The 16361-nt window shown below is 41.6% G+C and overlaps 1 protein-coding gene across 3 annotated transcripts in view; it reads left to right on the forward strand.

Moving 5' to 3' along the window:
• The window catches only part of usp22 (ubiquitin specific peptidase 22), a 218655-nt gene that overhangs the window by 53976 nt on the left and 148318 nt on the right, over positions 1–16361 (forward strand). Inside the window, exon 1 of one of the 3 annotated variants that reach the window (XM_073061030.1) lies at positions 14003–14022. The exons of the other annotated variants lie outside the window; for them this stretch is intronic. The gene's annotated coding sequence lies outside the window, so the exon portion shown is untranslated. Of the gene's footprint in view, positions 1–14002; positions 14023–16361 lie in introns of those variants that run through there. 3 annotated transcript variants of the gene reach the window in all.

Here is a 16361-nt window from a genome sequence, read left to right on the forward strand (position 1 = left end):
CACTCTCATGCTGAATACCAGCGTGCCTCAAGGCTGTGTGCCGGCCCTCTTCTGTACTCCCTTTTCACCTATGACTCAGTTCCTATATATGATTCTAATTCCATAATCAAGTTTGCAGACGACACCACGGTGGTTGGCCTGATCAGAGGGGATGACGAGATGGCCTACAGGGATGAGGTCCAGCACTTGGCTGTGTGGTGTGCCAACAACAACCTGGCCCTTAACACCCAGAAGACCAATGAGATCATTGTGGACTTCAAGCATGCTAGGAGCCACACTCACGTCCCCATCTACATCAACAGTGCTGAGGTGGAGCGTGTATCAAGCTTCAAGTTCCTTGGTGTCCACATTTCTGAGGAGCACACCTGGTCCCTGAACTCTCCATCCTGAGCAAAAAGGCGCAACAGCGCCTTTATTTCCTATGGACCATCAAGGCGGCTCACCTCTGTCCCAGGATACTGCCCGACTTTTACCACTGTACCATTGAGAGCACACTCACCAACTGCATCTCAGTATGGTATGGCAATTGTCCCATATCGGACTACAAAGCACTACAGCGTGTGGTGAAAACTGCTCAGTGGATTATTGGCACTCAATTGCCCACCATTGAGAACATCAACCATAAAAGCTGTCTGGGCAGGGCGAAAAGCATTATCTCACCCTAACCATGAACCATCTCACCCTAACCATGAACCATCTCACCCTAACCATGAACTTTTTACTCTCCTCCCATCCGGTAGGCGCTACAGGAGCCTCTGCTCCCGCACCAGCAGGCACAGGAAGAGCTTCTTCCCTGAGGCTGTGACCCTGCTGACCCTCACATCACAGTGCTAAGTAGTATTGCACCCATATTGTACTGTCTCAGTACTTTTATATTTGTATGCTGTAGCACTTTTTATTTGCAGTTATTTTGTAAATAATACTATTCTTTGCATTTCTGGTTAGATGCTAACTGCATTTCATTGGCTTTGTATCTGTACTTGGCACAATGACAATAAAGTTGAACCTAATCTAATAACAAACTCCACCCCATCTGAACCCCTCGCTCTGGTGACATCCCATTCGAAATTTGGGAAATTAAAATCTCCCACCACAACAACCTTGTTATTATTATGTCTTTCCAGAATCTGTCTCCCTATCTGCTTCTCGATGTCCCTGTTACTATTGGGTGGTCTATTAAAAAATCACCCAGTAGAGTTATTGATCCCTTCCTGTTCCTAACTTCCACCAACTGAGACTCCGCAGAGAATCCCTCCATAACTTCCTTTGGAGTTGTGAGGTGAGTTACTCATTCACTACAAGATTCCAGCTTCTGACCTGGTTTTGTAGCAGTGCTGGCATTTGACTATTCCATCTCTGGTCGATGGCAACTCTCAGGATATTGATTCTGGGGTATTCAGTGATGGTAATGCCATTGATTGTCAGAGGTGATAACTGAATTTTCTATTGGATATCATCCCTGCCTGATTCTTGAATGATATGAACATTACTTGCCAGTTTTCATCCCCAGCTGGTTATTGTTCAGCTTCTGTATTTGGATGTGACCTATTTCATTGTCCGAGGAGTTGTGAATGATGTAGAAATTGTAAACGTCCCTATTTACCGACCTTGTAATTGAAAAAGGTAATTAATGATGCAGCTGAACATGGTCTTCGCACACCACTTTGAGAAACTCTCCAATAGAATTGTCTTATGGTGGCTCCTTGATGGCAAAGGTAATTAATCTCACTTAATTTCTAGGGTTCAACTCTTTTTGCCATCCATGGTCCAAGTCTACAGGTCAGGAGCTAAGGGGCTTTGACAGAACCCTAACTGAGTTTTTGTGAGCAAGTTCTTGATAAGAAAATGCTGCTTGGTTAGTACCATTGCCTTTCATCAATTTAATCAAGGGTAGACTAATGGGGTGGTAATTGGTGGGTTTGATTTGTCCTGCAGCTTGTGTTCACTACATACCTAGGCAATTTTCCACATAGTCAGATAGATGCCAGTTTTGTAATATGAAGGGCAGAGGACATTCTGGTACACAAGTTTTCAGTTCTTCTGTTGGAAAGTCGTCCGGGATGATATCATTTGCTGTTTCATTGCCTTTAGTTTCTGTATTTCTTGAATGAATAGGATTGGCTGGCGATTAAAATGTCATGTTGTGAGCACAAAGGTATCAAAGTTGAAACATCCTCTCAGATTTCTGGTTGAAGGTTCTTGCAAATGTCTTTGATTGCTCTTTTGCATTTAAGTGCTGAGTACTGCTGTTGGTGAGAAAGGGGATTTTTAAGGAGCCTTCTCTCCAGAGCATTATTTAATTGCCTGAGAAGTGATTTGGATCCAATCCAGTTTGCCTACTGAAGCAACAGGTCCACAGCAGATGCCATCTTCACTCAACTCTGGAACATCTGGACAGTGAAAATGCATACATCAGGATGCTGTTGATCAACTACAGCTTAGCATTCAAAGCAATCATCCCCTCAAAACTAATCAATAAGTCTCGAGACCTTGGCTTCATTAATTCCTTGTGCAATTGGATAATTGATTTTTTTCACTTGCCGACCCCTGTCAATCTGGACTGGCAACACCAGCTCCACAATCTCATCAGCACAGGTGCACCACAGGGCTGTGTGTTTAGCACCCGGCTCTACTCACATTACATATATGACTGTTGGCTACATACAGCTCCAATGTCATATTCAAGTTTACTGATGGCACTACAGTCGAGGCTGAATCAAAGGTGGTGATGAATCAGCATATAGGAGGGAGATTGAAAATCTGTCTGAGTGGTGTCATGACGATAATCTTTTGTCAGGAATATCAGGAAGACCAAGATGATTATTGATTTAGAAAGATAGAAAAATAGAAATCAACAGCACCTTACAGGCCCTTTGGCCTACAATGTTGTGCCAACCATGTAATCTAGGCTAGAAAATGCCTAGAATTTCCCTACCACATAGCTCTTTATTTTTCTAAGCTCCATGTACCTAAGAGTCTCTTAAAAGACCCTATTGTATCGGCCTCTACCACTGTCACTGGCAGTGCATTCCACGCACCCACCACTCTTTATGTGGAAATACTTGCCCCTATCATCCCCATTGTACCTACTTCCACAAGTACCTTAAAACTATGCCCCTTCATGTTAGCCATTTCAACCCTGGAGAAAGCCTCTGGCTATCCACATGATCAATGCCTCTCATATCTTGTATGCATCTATCAGGTCACCTCTCATTCTCCATTGTTCGAAGGAGAAAAGGCCAAGTTCACTCAACCTATTCTCCAATACAGGCAACATCTTTGTAAATCTCCTCTGCACTCTTTCTATAGTTTCCACATCCTTCCTGTAGTGAGGTGACCAGAACTGAGCACAGTACTCTAAGTGGAGTCTGACCAGGGTCCTATATAGGTGATTACCTTACGGCTCTTGAACTCAATCCCACAGATGATGGAGACCAACATGCCATACATCTCTCCTTTTATAGTCCTTCTTTACCAGCCCTTTACCTTTCCCACCCACCTGTCTTTATCTATCACCTGCTGGCTTGTCCTCTTTCCTTGCTCTCCCAAACTTTGGATTCAGGCATCTGTCCAGTCCTGAAGAAGGATCTTGGCCCGAAACATCTATGTATTCTTTTTTACAGACACCCCCAGGCTTGCCGAGCTCCTCCAGCATTCCATGTGGTTTTTTTTGTTCTAATTGTGTTCTGTCCTGTCAAAAATTTTGCATGATTTATGTCTAAATGATATTTCCTTGTGAATGGGAGCTTCAAGGAGGTGGCACTGCTCTGACGGGTGTAGCAATCTTTGGTGGATGGTGCCCCCTGAGCCAGCGCGGGGAGGGATGCACTTGTGATGCATCAGGCAGAGTCCATGACCCTCTGCAGCTTCTAACCAGACCGTGATGCAATACTTAAAACGCCAATATTCATATTAACAAATGCTGACTTTAGGAAGGGAAGGAGGGTTGAAGTCTACATTCCTGGAAGTCAGCAATTCTATATCGCTGGATGTAAACTGTCCTGGGCCCAGAGCACAGACACAGTCACCAGGCAGCTGTGCTAACATCTTTACTTTCTCAGGAGCTCAAGGCTCATCAAACATTCCAACAGACGTCCCGTTGAAAATTTGGGGGAGGAGATTTTGGGTTGAGATGATGAGAGTGGTGAATCTGTGGAAATCTCTGACCAATGAAGCAGTGGAGGCTACCTCAGTAAATATATTTAAGACACGGTTGGATTTTTGCAGAGTAGGGGAATTAAGATTTATGGGGAAAAGAAGATGAGTCCCATGGTCAGATCAGCCAACTTCAGGAGAAGAAAATCAGAGGTCCAGGAGTCAGTCCTCATTGGAGGATCAGCGGTGGAGAGGTTCAGCAACTTCAAATTCCTCAGCATTATTATTTCAGAGAACTTGTCCTGGGCCCAGCACGTAGGTGCAATTATGAAGGAAGCATGGCAGTACCTCTACTTCCTTGGAAGTTTGAAGATTCAGCATGACATCTAAAACTTCAAACTTCTATAGGTGTGTAGCGGAAAGTATATTAACTGATTGCATCACTACTTGGTATGGAAATACCAATGCACTTGAATGGAAAATTCTACGGAACAATAGTGGATACATACATCCCAGTCCATCATGGGTAAATCCTCCTCCACTATTGAGCACGTATGCAGTGTGTTGTCACAAGAAAGCAGCACCCATCATCAAGAACCCCCACCCAGGCCATGCTCTCTTCACACAGCTGCCATCACCCCCACCCAGGCCATGCTCTCTTCACACAGCTGCCATCAGGAGGAAGGTACAGGAGCCTCAAGAACAATTCAGGAAGGTAGTGGAGGCCAATTCTCTGGATGCTTTCAAGAAGGAGCTAGATAGGTATCTTATGGATAGGGGAATCAAGGGATATGGGGACAAGGCAGGAACTGGGTATTGATAGTAGTTGATCAGTCATGATCTCAAAATGGCGGTGCAGGCTCGAAGGGCCAAATGGTCTACTTCTGCACCTATTGTCTATTACCCCTCAACCATCAGGTTCATGAACCAGAGGGGATAACTTCATTCAACTTCACTCGCCTCAACACTGAACTGTTCCCACAGTCTATGGACTCACTTTCAAGAATTCTTCATCTCATGTTCTCTATTTATTACTTATTTTTATTTGTATTTAGTTTGTCTTTTGCACACTGGTTGAACACCCAAGTTGGTGCGGTCTTTCATTGATTCTGTTATGGTTATTTATTGAGTATGCCTGCAAGGGAATGAATCTCAAGCTTGTTAATGCTGACATGTATGTACTTTGATAATTTACTTTGAACTTTGAATTTTAATTGTCCACTGCCACTCATGACCTGAATAAGGCAGGACTGTCGAGCTTGGATCTCTACATGTTCTGTCACATACTGCATTCTGATTCTCCTTTCACCCGAAGATGAGCTTTTTGTATACCTCCCATTGAGAGCACATTGATTCTGATGTTTTGCAACATGTGTTGGTTACAGTTAGCAAGAAATTTGCTGCAGGTATAATGCCTTTTGTGGTCAGTCAAAGTTTATGATTGGACTATGCTCTTAGTCCCACCTCAGCTAGTGCTTGTGACTGAAGTCTAAGTCTTTTGAAACTTAATCACTATTCTGTATTTTATTTGCAAAAACTATCATTAGGTTATTTGTCAGGTTCATTTTATTTCCCTATTCAGCCATTTTAGTTTGGCATTTTGTAGGCAAACTGTCTCGTGAAGTCTGCAAGAAGAGAAGTATTAATTTTCTAAATCCTGAGTTAGCATGAACTCATAAGTTTAAGGTGTGCATCATAATTTTAGAATGAATGAAGATGTATGATTAGCCACTCATCTGATTCTGACTTCCCTTTTCATTTGACTAGTAACTAAGTATTCTGTACATCTGACGAGCTGTGAGTGTTGAATATTTGGTCTTGGAATTTGAAATGAAATGAATGAAATTTTATTTCAGTCAGTAGAAACATAACAAAAAGCATCATTTTCAACAATGAATTTATTTATGGCCAGTAGCACAGAAGTGTTAAACATAAGCAGAGTGCTTAAGACAAGGAAGGTATGATGTGTGATAAAAGATCATTAACCTGAAATATTAATGTTTTCCTCAACAGTTACTGATATTTTTATTTTTGGATTTCCATAGTTGGTTTGGCATTGAAGACATTTTGTTTTCTGTCTTGTGAAATTCAGCTGTGTTTTCACATTCTGCCACTAGAGGCTCTCAATGAACTACAGAAATTGGAATGAAATCAATCAAGAAGAATGCCATTATGTGCTTATGTCATAAACTCAATTCTGCAGACCTAAATGCTGGAGGAACTCAGCAGATTAGACAGCATCAATGGAGGGAAATAAACAGTTGAAGTTTCAGGACTGGGGGGGGAAGAGGGTATGATTATGTCGTAAGGATTTTGTAGGGCAATTTTGGCAAAGATGTAACACTGACTTTCAATTCCTATTGCTGGTTTGTCAGTTTAAAGAAGCAAACCTTGTTCCTTTTGCCTTTTCTCAGTGTATTGTTAAATCCTAACCCTAAATTTCAAATGACACTTTTAATCAAACTAGATATTGCAGTCAAGAATAGTTCAGATTTTATGCCACAGTTACGCATTTTCGATTGCGTTTTGTGGAAGTGCAATTAGTTTTGTGTATCCCATTTCTTCCGTTGTTATGAAGCTGTACTCGGTGAGAAAAGATACAAAAGGCAAGCCTTTCTCATTTATACAAAACTTCACTAACTGTTAATTAAAATTTCCCTGATTTAGTAAACATTTCTTTCCAAAAAATTATCTTATGTGACGTACACAATTACACATTCACAAAATACTGGAGCAACTCTGCACTCAGCAAGACCTAACCATGGGCAACTTGGCTGATGTCTAAAACATAGTTGGTCTCTGAATGAGTAAATCATGAGAAATAGAAACGTGATTAGTAATGAATAATCCCTTGGACTTCCAATCAGGTACAGTTATTGATTATAACTGACGTTTTGATGACAAATTCTGCCATCTTCCCTGATGAAGATGGCAGATGTTGTCATTGAAACATCGATTATAATTGATATCTGTACTTAGCTGCATGCCAGAGAAGAGTTTATTCGTCATATTCACCGGGAAGGAACTAGGTTCTTTTTCACATGATAATTAAGTTTATATGTGACTTAAACTGGTGTTGTAGATAGTAAAGAAGGTTGTCTAAAGCTATAGCAAGATATAGATTAGATTTAAAGTTTGGAGTGTTGGGTGAAATGCTGCATTTTGGAGTAAAATGGCGTTGAGACACTAGTAAATGGTGGGGCTTGAAGGAATGTTGATAAACAAAGTTGAATTCCATAGTTCCCTTTGTGTTGGAGAAGCTGTATGGCTGGCTTATATTGGGACATAAAATATAAAAGTTAGACTTTGTGTTGCAGCTTTACAAAATACTGGCTAGGTCATACGACAGATTACATTTTTGGTTGCCATACTGAGGGACACTGCAGAGAAGATTCGCCAGTATGTTTTGTAGGCTGGAGGACTTTAGTTCTGGAAGAGATTGGAAAGGCTTGGCATGATTTTGCTGAAGTGAATGAGGCAGAGTTATAACCAGATAGAGATGTATAACTTTTTGAGGAGGTATACAGTATCTTTCCCAAGTTAAAAGGTATGAAAAACAAAGTCATGAGTTTAAGTTGGAAGGAAAGAGTTTCAAATATTCAAAGTACCGTAGATGCCGGATTATAAGCCGCTACCTTTTTCCCACGCTTTGAACAGCTTTGAACACTGCGGCTTTTACTACGATGCGGCTAATGCATGGTTTTTTTTCATGCCGCCAAAAACATTTTGCCTCGTAACAGTAGACCAATAAAATTGATGAGTAGTTCACAGAGGTCCAATGAAATTGTACGATAAATCAAGCGCACTTTCACAATTAAATTATTGTAAATCAGTCATTTGTACTCACCCTCATCAACATGGAAAACACTCGAAGAAAAGCATTGTGCTGCCTTTATGGCAGTTATTTAGTTTATAATATTTTCGCTTAGTAATTCATTTGTTAGTATTTTCTAGTTAAAGTTAGAAGTGTTTTAACTATATTTGTTTTCTGTACTACATCCCGGGATGCTATGACGTCACATTCGGTTTCGCCGCGTTTTGTGGGAAATACCGGTTTGCGATAAACGGGAAGGTGGGGGCGAGCGGCATTAGACCCGAGCGAAAACGCTGCTTTTAAGTTAAAGGCGATCAATAACTTTTCCTGGTAGGCTGCAGTATATATTTTTTTACCAGTCGTTAGGAGATATTGGAATGTTGTTCGTGCACTGTTCAGTAAAAAAGTATACGCAACGTAATTTGTGTGTTACCGATACGTATGTATATTTAAAAGTAGCCGTGTTACAGGCACGGTTCGAAAAAAAGCATTTGCAATATGTATTTGTTTATGTTACCATACGGATTTAATTAAAAGTTAAAAAATCCTCACGTGTAATATCTTTCTGTGTAAATATCTCATATTACAACGTGGGACACCTACGGCCTAAAATCCGGTGCGGCTTGTACAAGTACAAAATTGATTTTCTTTCTAAAATTAGAGCCTGCGGCTTTTAATCAGGTGCGCTCTGTAGTACGGAATCTACGGTACTTTCATTAAAGTATGTATACAGAATATAATTCCACCTGTGGGCAGCCACAATATAAAGAAACACCATGGAACCCTTGCAAGAAAATGTCAAACACCAAAGTGTGAAAAGAGAACAAATTGTGCAAATGGCAAAAACCAAGCAAATAACACAGAATATCAAACAACAAACCAGGAGTCCCGTTGTATTCAGTTCAGCACCGCGCTGCTAGCCCACTGCAAGTCACAGGGCCATTCTTCACCTGAGCACCCCAGTCCGCATTGATCAGACTGCTCAAAAACAGCAAAAGAAATGAGCAGGGTTATGATACATAGACCCCAATGTCTTTTAAAACATGTCCACAGCCTTGCTAATCAATCCTTAGAGTTTTGAACCTTCCTCCAACAGTAGCTAGTGAGAGGGAGAGGAAAACTAGTCAAATGCAGGCGGATGACACATAACACCCGCCCGTCCTCTGGTCTGTCCTTTGTCAACTTCAGCCTTGTACAATGTGTCAATCAGAGAGAAACATTGGAGTTGATCATGGCCTCTGACCCTATCACCAGGCTTTCAGGTGTCACATGCCACTCTAAACCTCATCAAACTCTTTGAGACAGTGAAGTGCCAGATCGCTCAGTCAGCCCAAAGAGTCATCAAAATGTAAATCTTAGGTTCCAATCATATCTAGTTTAGTAGTAGAATCGTATTTGAAAGTAGTTTCATGAGCTGTCTGTAGGATGTTGTCGTTGGTCATGTTTGCTGGTGCCATCTTGAAGATGAAGAATTTGAGGGGATCTGAGAGAAAATTTTTGGGTTTACAGTGGTTAATATCTAGGATATGGAATCCAAAACATTCACAACATTTTGAGAGGTATTTAGGCAGGCACTTGAATAGGCAAGACACAGAATGACGTTGATCTAATTTGAACAAATGGGATTAGTGTAGATGGACAAAGTGTCCGCTTAGACATGATGGTTGGAAAGACTGGTTCAGGGGTTTGACTCTTGGCTCTGAGGAATAGACCATTCCATTTTGTGCCTGCTCTGCCATTTAATAAGATCATGACTGTTCTTTTATCTTTGCAATATGTCCTTGCACTAAACCCACCATTCACTTGATATCTTTTAAAAATACAATCAATTTCTGCCTGGAAAGTGCACAGTGATTGAAGCCTCCACAGTCTTGGATAGAGAATTCCAAAGACACTTGTACTGTAATGGAAAATGTTTCATCTTAACCATCTTGGATGGTTGAGCCCTTATTTTGGCACATTGACTCCTGGTTCTATTTGCCCCAGATGGCTGGATTGATGTGGGGGATGGGGAAGAGAATAGCAGGAAGGCCCATCTGTCCATCAATCTCTGTATACTTCTGGGTGGGGGGGAATATTTGGTAAACTTTAAAAGGTATCTCTTCTAAAGTTTAAGCTCTCCTTACAGAAGAATTTCACTAACTCCCCTACCTGATAGTTCTGACATCCTAGGAATTCATCTGATTAACCTGTGGGGGACATCACTGTAGGAGTTCCTCAGGGTAGTGTTTTATGGTCAAACATCACTGCTTTATCAATGACGGGCCTTCAATTGTAGGGAGTGTGCTGATTGTTGTCTTAAATGTTGCTAATGTTTTAGTGCTGGTAATGAAGTGGCAAGACCAGGACACAATCTGTTTTTGGTCTTGATGAGGCTAGACTATTGCTTGCCATCTAAATAGCAGGTAATGCTGATATCCACCAGAAAATCTGTGAACTGTAATACATTTCTATTTCTGCTAGAAGAACTCAGTAAGTCTGTCAGGAAATAAATGGTTGACATTTCAGTCTGAGACCCTTCAGGACTAGAAAAGAAGGTGACAGAAGCCAGAATAGGGGATAAGATGGGCAAAGGAGCAGGATCTGGTAGATGTAAGGTTTATCCAGGTGAGAAGGGGAAGGCAGGAGGGTGGTGGAGGAGTGAGGAAGGGGGGAATAATGTAAGAAACTGGAAGTGATATATCAGGAAGGCAAACAGCTGAAAGTAACTGATGGAAGAGGACAGTAGACCATGTGACAATGGGAAGCAAATGGAGAACAAGAAGGTGGAAGGTCTAGAAGTGAAGGTAAAGGCCATAGGAATAAGAAAACTAGGGGTATGTGAGACACAGGAAAGGGGAGCATTTACTGGAAGTTAGATAAATCCATCAATGTTATTTATTGTATCCAATGCAGCTTTCTCTACATCAGTGAGGCCCAATGAAGATTGGGGGATTGCTTTGTGCACATTTGCTGCTCTGCCACAACTTCCAGGAGTTCCTGATGGCCAGCTATTTTAACTCCACTTCCTAATCCCACACTGTCATGCCTGTCCTCCAGTCTGCATTGGACTTCAATGTGACAGTGCTCCTCCACTGTCACTTTAAAGTCAAATGCAGATTAGAGGAGTAACACCTCAAATTCCATCATGGTAGTTTCCAGGCTGATGGCATGAACATCAGTTTATTAACTTTTGGTAATTGCTGCTCTTTCCCACCTGCGCCCCCCCCCCCCACCCATTGACCAACCATTTTGCTATGGCCCCTTTACCTTTTCTCTTTATCCCTACTCCTTACTTTCCCCTGCCCTCATGACCTGTCCATCACTTCATCTACCCTCCCCCACCCCACCACATTCCCATCTCCTTTATTCAATGGTCCACAGCCCTCTCCCATCAGATTACTACATAGTACTTTGCATTCCCCACTTGTCACTTGCAGCTTCTCACACTACTCCCCGCCCCCCCCACCCCCCCCCCACCTTCTTTCTCAACTGGATACTGCCTGATCTGCTGGTCAGTCAGTCTTAGAGCATTACAACACAAACTGTCCCTTCAGCCCATCCGGTCTGTATTATGCAGCTTGATGGGACTAGGCATCTGGACCATAGCCCTCCAAGCCACTCTTAGCCATGTACTTATCCAAGTTGCTCTTAAATGTTGATATTGAACCACATCCACTGGTTCCTCTAGCAGCTTATTCCACACTTGCCACCCTCTGAGTGAAGAAGTTCTCTCTCTGTCTTTCTTCCCCCACCCCCACCAGTTTCCTCTTAATTATTTCACCTTTCATGTTTAACCTGTGACCTCTTGTTCTAGTCTCTTCTAACCTCTGTGGAAACAGCCTGCTAGATTTATCTGGTCTATATCCCTCCTTCTTTATACCTCTATCAAATCTATCCTCATTTTCCTACACTCCTGGCAGTAAAGTCCTAACCTATTCAACCATTACATACATCTCAGGTCCTCCAGTCCCAGCTGCATCCTTGTAAGCCTTCTCTGTTCTCCTTCAATCAGGTAGGTGACCAGAGCTGCACACAGTATCCAAATTAGCCCTCACCAACGTCTTGTACAAATTCAATTACATCCCAGCTTCTGTACCCATACTTTGATTTATGAAAGCCAACGTGTCAAGATTTCTCTTTACGATCCAATCTACTTATGGCAACACTATCAATGAATTATGGATCTGCATTCCCAGATCCCTCTGTTTTACTGCAATCTTTGGTGTCCTGCTGTTCACTGTGCAAGTCCTATGGAGGTTTGTCCTCCCAAAGTACAACACCTCATGCTTATATACATTAAATTCAATTTGCCATTTTTCCAGCTGGTCCAGATGCTGCTGGAAACTTTGATAGCCTTTCTTGCTGTGCACTATGCCCCAATCTTGGTGTCATCTGCAAATTTTAATTTGATCCCCATTCCCGTTCAGACATGCCCTCCTCTTTTGCCATTAGGACTTTCTCAAGTTGGAGAAGCAACATCTTGTATTCCGTCTAGATAGCTTTTAACCTGATGGTACAAACATAGACTTCTCCAACTTTGGGTGATCTTTTCTTACCCCTTCCCTTTTCCCTTCCGTCTTCATATCTCCACTGTAGACTTTGCATCTTCTCCTCATCTATCTTTTATCTTTCCCTGGGTGCCACTTCTTCCCTTTTTCCCATGATCCATTCTCAAGATTTCTTCAGCCTTTTAATTTTCCATTTATCACCTCTCCAACTTCTTAGTTCATCCCTCTTCTCCCACCCACACAGTTTCATCTGTGACCTTGTAGCTTGTCCTTCCACTCCACTGCCCCCACCCATCTAGTTCTGGCATTTTTCCCGTATTGTTTGTATTACTGGTGAAGGGTATCTGCCTGAAACGTTGATGTACAATTGCCCAACACAGCTTTCCATAAATGATTGCTGTTTTGTGTTGGCTTTCACTGAAGCCTGTCCAGCAAATCAACGTCCATCTAAATATTATTTAGTCTCTTGCCATTTATATATTTAAAAAAATTCTTTTCTGTATTTTCCACAGAAGTGAAATGTGTTTTGCCACATTGCTGTTATCTACCATGTATTTGGCCTGTCCATATTGTCTGGAAGTCACTCTATCATTTCAGTTCAAAACTAATGTCCAGTTTTGTATCATTAGCAAACAATTTCCTGATCCAAATTATTGATACAGATTCAAACATCTGGGGCCTCTGCACTGATTATTTTTGGTACTGGAAATGAATTTATTTGTAGGCCAATATCACTATATCATCCAAATTCCATATATTAGAATTTTAACTCCAACTGTTTGGGTTGTGTTGTTTTATAATCAAGGGTTTACTTTTAGTGGTAATGGAATGACTTATTTGGCAGGTAGCTGTCATTCCTGTTGGTCTATCAAATTCTTCCTATTTCTCTGTCATTAATTTTGGGCTTTCAGATTGATTCTTTTTCATTAAGTTGCACTAGGTTTAGCTCAGTAATCATTTTGTAAAGATGATGTTGCAGCTGAAGATATTTACATTCTTGCCTGATATTCAAACAACAGAAATATAAGGATAATAATTAGAATATAAGGAATAGGAAGAAAAATCTAAATGCTGCGGTTAATTGTGGTGCAGGTTTAGCTGCAATGGATAGGTTCAGCAACAAAATACTGACCGATATTCATGCTCTACCTCTTAAATTACTCACTGGGATATGTCCATTGTGTTTAAGCTATTGTACCTTGGGAAAGAATATTGTACCTGGCGTGCATTGTGAAAATAAAATGTCTAAACAATAATTTGTTGCAGAGACATGATCTTTGTTGTTTCCAGAATAACAAAACAGCAGCAAATGGAGTGCTCTTAGTACTTGGACTTGAAGAGTCAGCAGAAGGCTGCATTCATAGATTTCCTTCCATCCCATTGTAAATAGTCCATTAGGATTGTAATCAATACTCATCAAATAGAGCTCTACATAATGCTGTCAAACTGGTGGGCAAATAGGTTTTTGGCATGGCAGTCAATTCAATGATGTGCACTGCTGCAGTATTGGATATGTCGTTTTCCAAGTTACTGCAGTGCCTGGTGCATTGCAGAGAATAGAATGACACTGGGGTAGCTCAGTATACTTACAAAAACAATTGGCTCGTTCGGGTTGGTCTTAAGGTAATGAAAAGCATGTTTTTTTTCCTTGCGCAATTGAAGCTAAATAAATATTAAAAACTGTAGCCCCCAAATTTCTATATCATAAAAGGTCTAAGTCAATATAGATTGCAGGAAGACAGAAACATTTGCTTTGATATTAGGTATAAGTTTCTGAATGAGTGGTCTTATTGATTTTTCTTAATAACAGATTCCAATCAGTGCTTGTATTAGAGCTAGGAGAGTTTTCTGTTCTAATGTATTTATAGCTTTCACATACTATCAGGATTTCATAAAGCTTTCTACTGCCAATGAAGCATTCTTTGAAATGTATTTCCTTTTGTAATGTAGGAAATATAACCTCCAATTTACACCACAAATTTCTGTATGTGTTTTCTGTTGTTGCTGCTTACATGGTTCATATTGGCCCAGCTGAAATCCAGATTCACCACTTTAAACCAGTTTATCTCAACCTTTTTGCCCTGGATGAACCCTTGAAATTTTCAGGTCTCAGGGAACCCCTGCATAAAAATTGTATCAAGAGCTCATGGTACATTAGCATTATTAGTAAGTTGTAGATTTAATAATCCAAAACAAATTGTCAATGCTCTAGAGTCAAGAATAATTTTTTAGCCAACTTTACTTGGGGGGTGGGGGTGGGAAGATATAGATAGTTAAGCTTAGTAACACACACAAAATACTGGAGGAACTCAGCAAGCCAGGCAGCATCTGTGGGAAAAAAGTACGGTCAATGTTTCAGACTGAAACCCTTCAGTTCAGCAGGACTGGAGGGGAAAAAGCTGAAGAGTAGATTTACGAGGTGGGGGAGAGGGGAGAGAACCACCAGATGATAGGTGAAACCTGGAGGAGGAGGGATGAAGCAAAGAGCTGGGAAGTTGATTGGTAAGAGACAAATGACCATGGAAGAATGAAAGTGGGAAGGAACACCCGAGGCAGGAGATGAGGTGAGAGGGGAAAAGGGGATGAAAAATGGTGAAGAGGGGTAGGGGCGTTGTTCGTTCCATCAGGTTGGAAGCTACCCAAGCGGAATATAAGGTGTTGTTCCTCCAACCTAAGTGTGGCCTCATCATGACAGTGGAAGAGGCCATGGATTGACTTATTGGAATGGGAAGTGTAATTAAAATGGGTGGCCACTGGGAGATTCTGCTTGTTCTGGTGGATGGAGTAGATGCTTGGTGAAGTGTTCTCCCAATCTATGTCAGGCTTCACCAGTTATGCAGGAGGCCACACCGGGAGCACTGGACACAGTAAATGACCCTAACAGATTCATAGGTGAAATGTTGCCTCACCTGGGAGGACTGTTTAGGGCCCTGAATGGTAGTGAGGGAGGTGGTGTAGAGGCAGGTGTAGCACTTGTTCTGCTTCCAAGGGTAAGTGCCAGGAGGGTAGATAAGTGGGGGGGGGGGGCAACAAATGGATAAGGGAGTTCCGTAAGGAGTAATCCCTGCAGAAAGCAGAAAGTGGGCGGGGGAGGGAAAGATGTGCTTGGTGGGATCCCATTGGAAGAAGTTTCGGAGAATTATGTGCTGAACATGGAGGGTGGTAGGTGAAAACAAGAGGAACCCTCTCCCTAGTAGGATGGCGGGAAGATGGGGCAAGAACAGATGTGGTTGAGGACAGAGATGGTGGCCTCCATTAGTCTCTGCATCTAGCACATAATTCAGCTAAACATCCACCATCTCCCTTGGGATCCTATTGCCTAGTGTTTTTCTCCCCCCCCCCCCCCCCCCAAGATGCTGCCTGGCCTGCTGAGTTCCTCCAGCATTTTGTCTGTGTTAATCAGATTTCCAGCATCTGCAGATTTTATCTTGTTTGTGATAGTTAGGCTTGGCTTACCTTGAAGTTAATCTCTTCCCTTTCATAAATTTTAAAAACTCATAAGGCAAAGATAACAAATTTCTCAATTCTGAGTTGAACTTGAGATAAGCACATGGATTTCACCTTCAACTAAAGTAACTATTTCTATCCTTGCTCTTGATGCTTGTTAAACAAGAAAAAGCTTTCTCGCACATGTAAGAAGTTGTAAACTGCAGCAAAATGTTCATTGCTTTCCTATGAATGGCAGGATGCTCTTCCACAGAAATCCAGAACTTGTCCAGGGGCAGGTCAGTAAATCTGATCTTGAGTGCACGATCAGACTACAACTTAAAGTTCTTCCTCTTCTCTCAAAGTCAAGTTCTCAGGCTGAGCAGAAGATTCAGAAAAGGGTCCCTCTCTCAGTCGTACACTTGGGTTGAAAGGGAGGAAAAATACTGTTCAATTTTGTTACGCAGTTCTTCCAGGTGGTTTTCAATAAGACTCTCAACTTTCTAATATCCTTCCCCACTCTTGAGCTGAAGCAG

This window comes from Hemitrygon akajei, chromosome 11, assembly GCF_048418815.1.
Source record: "Hemitrygon akajei chromosome 11, sHemAka1.3, whole genome shotgun sequence".
Taxonomy (NCBI): Eukaryota; Metazoa; Chordata; class Chondrichthyes; order Myliobatiformes; family Dasyatidae; genus Hemitrygon; species Hemitrygon akajei.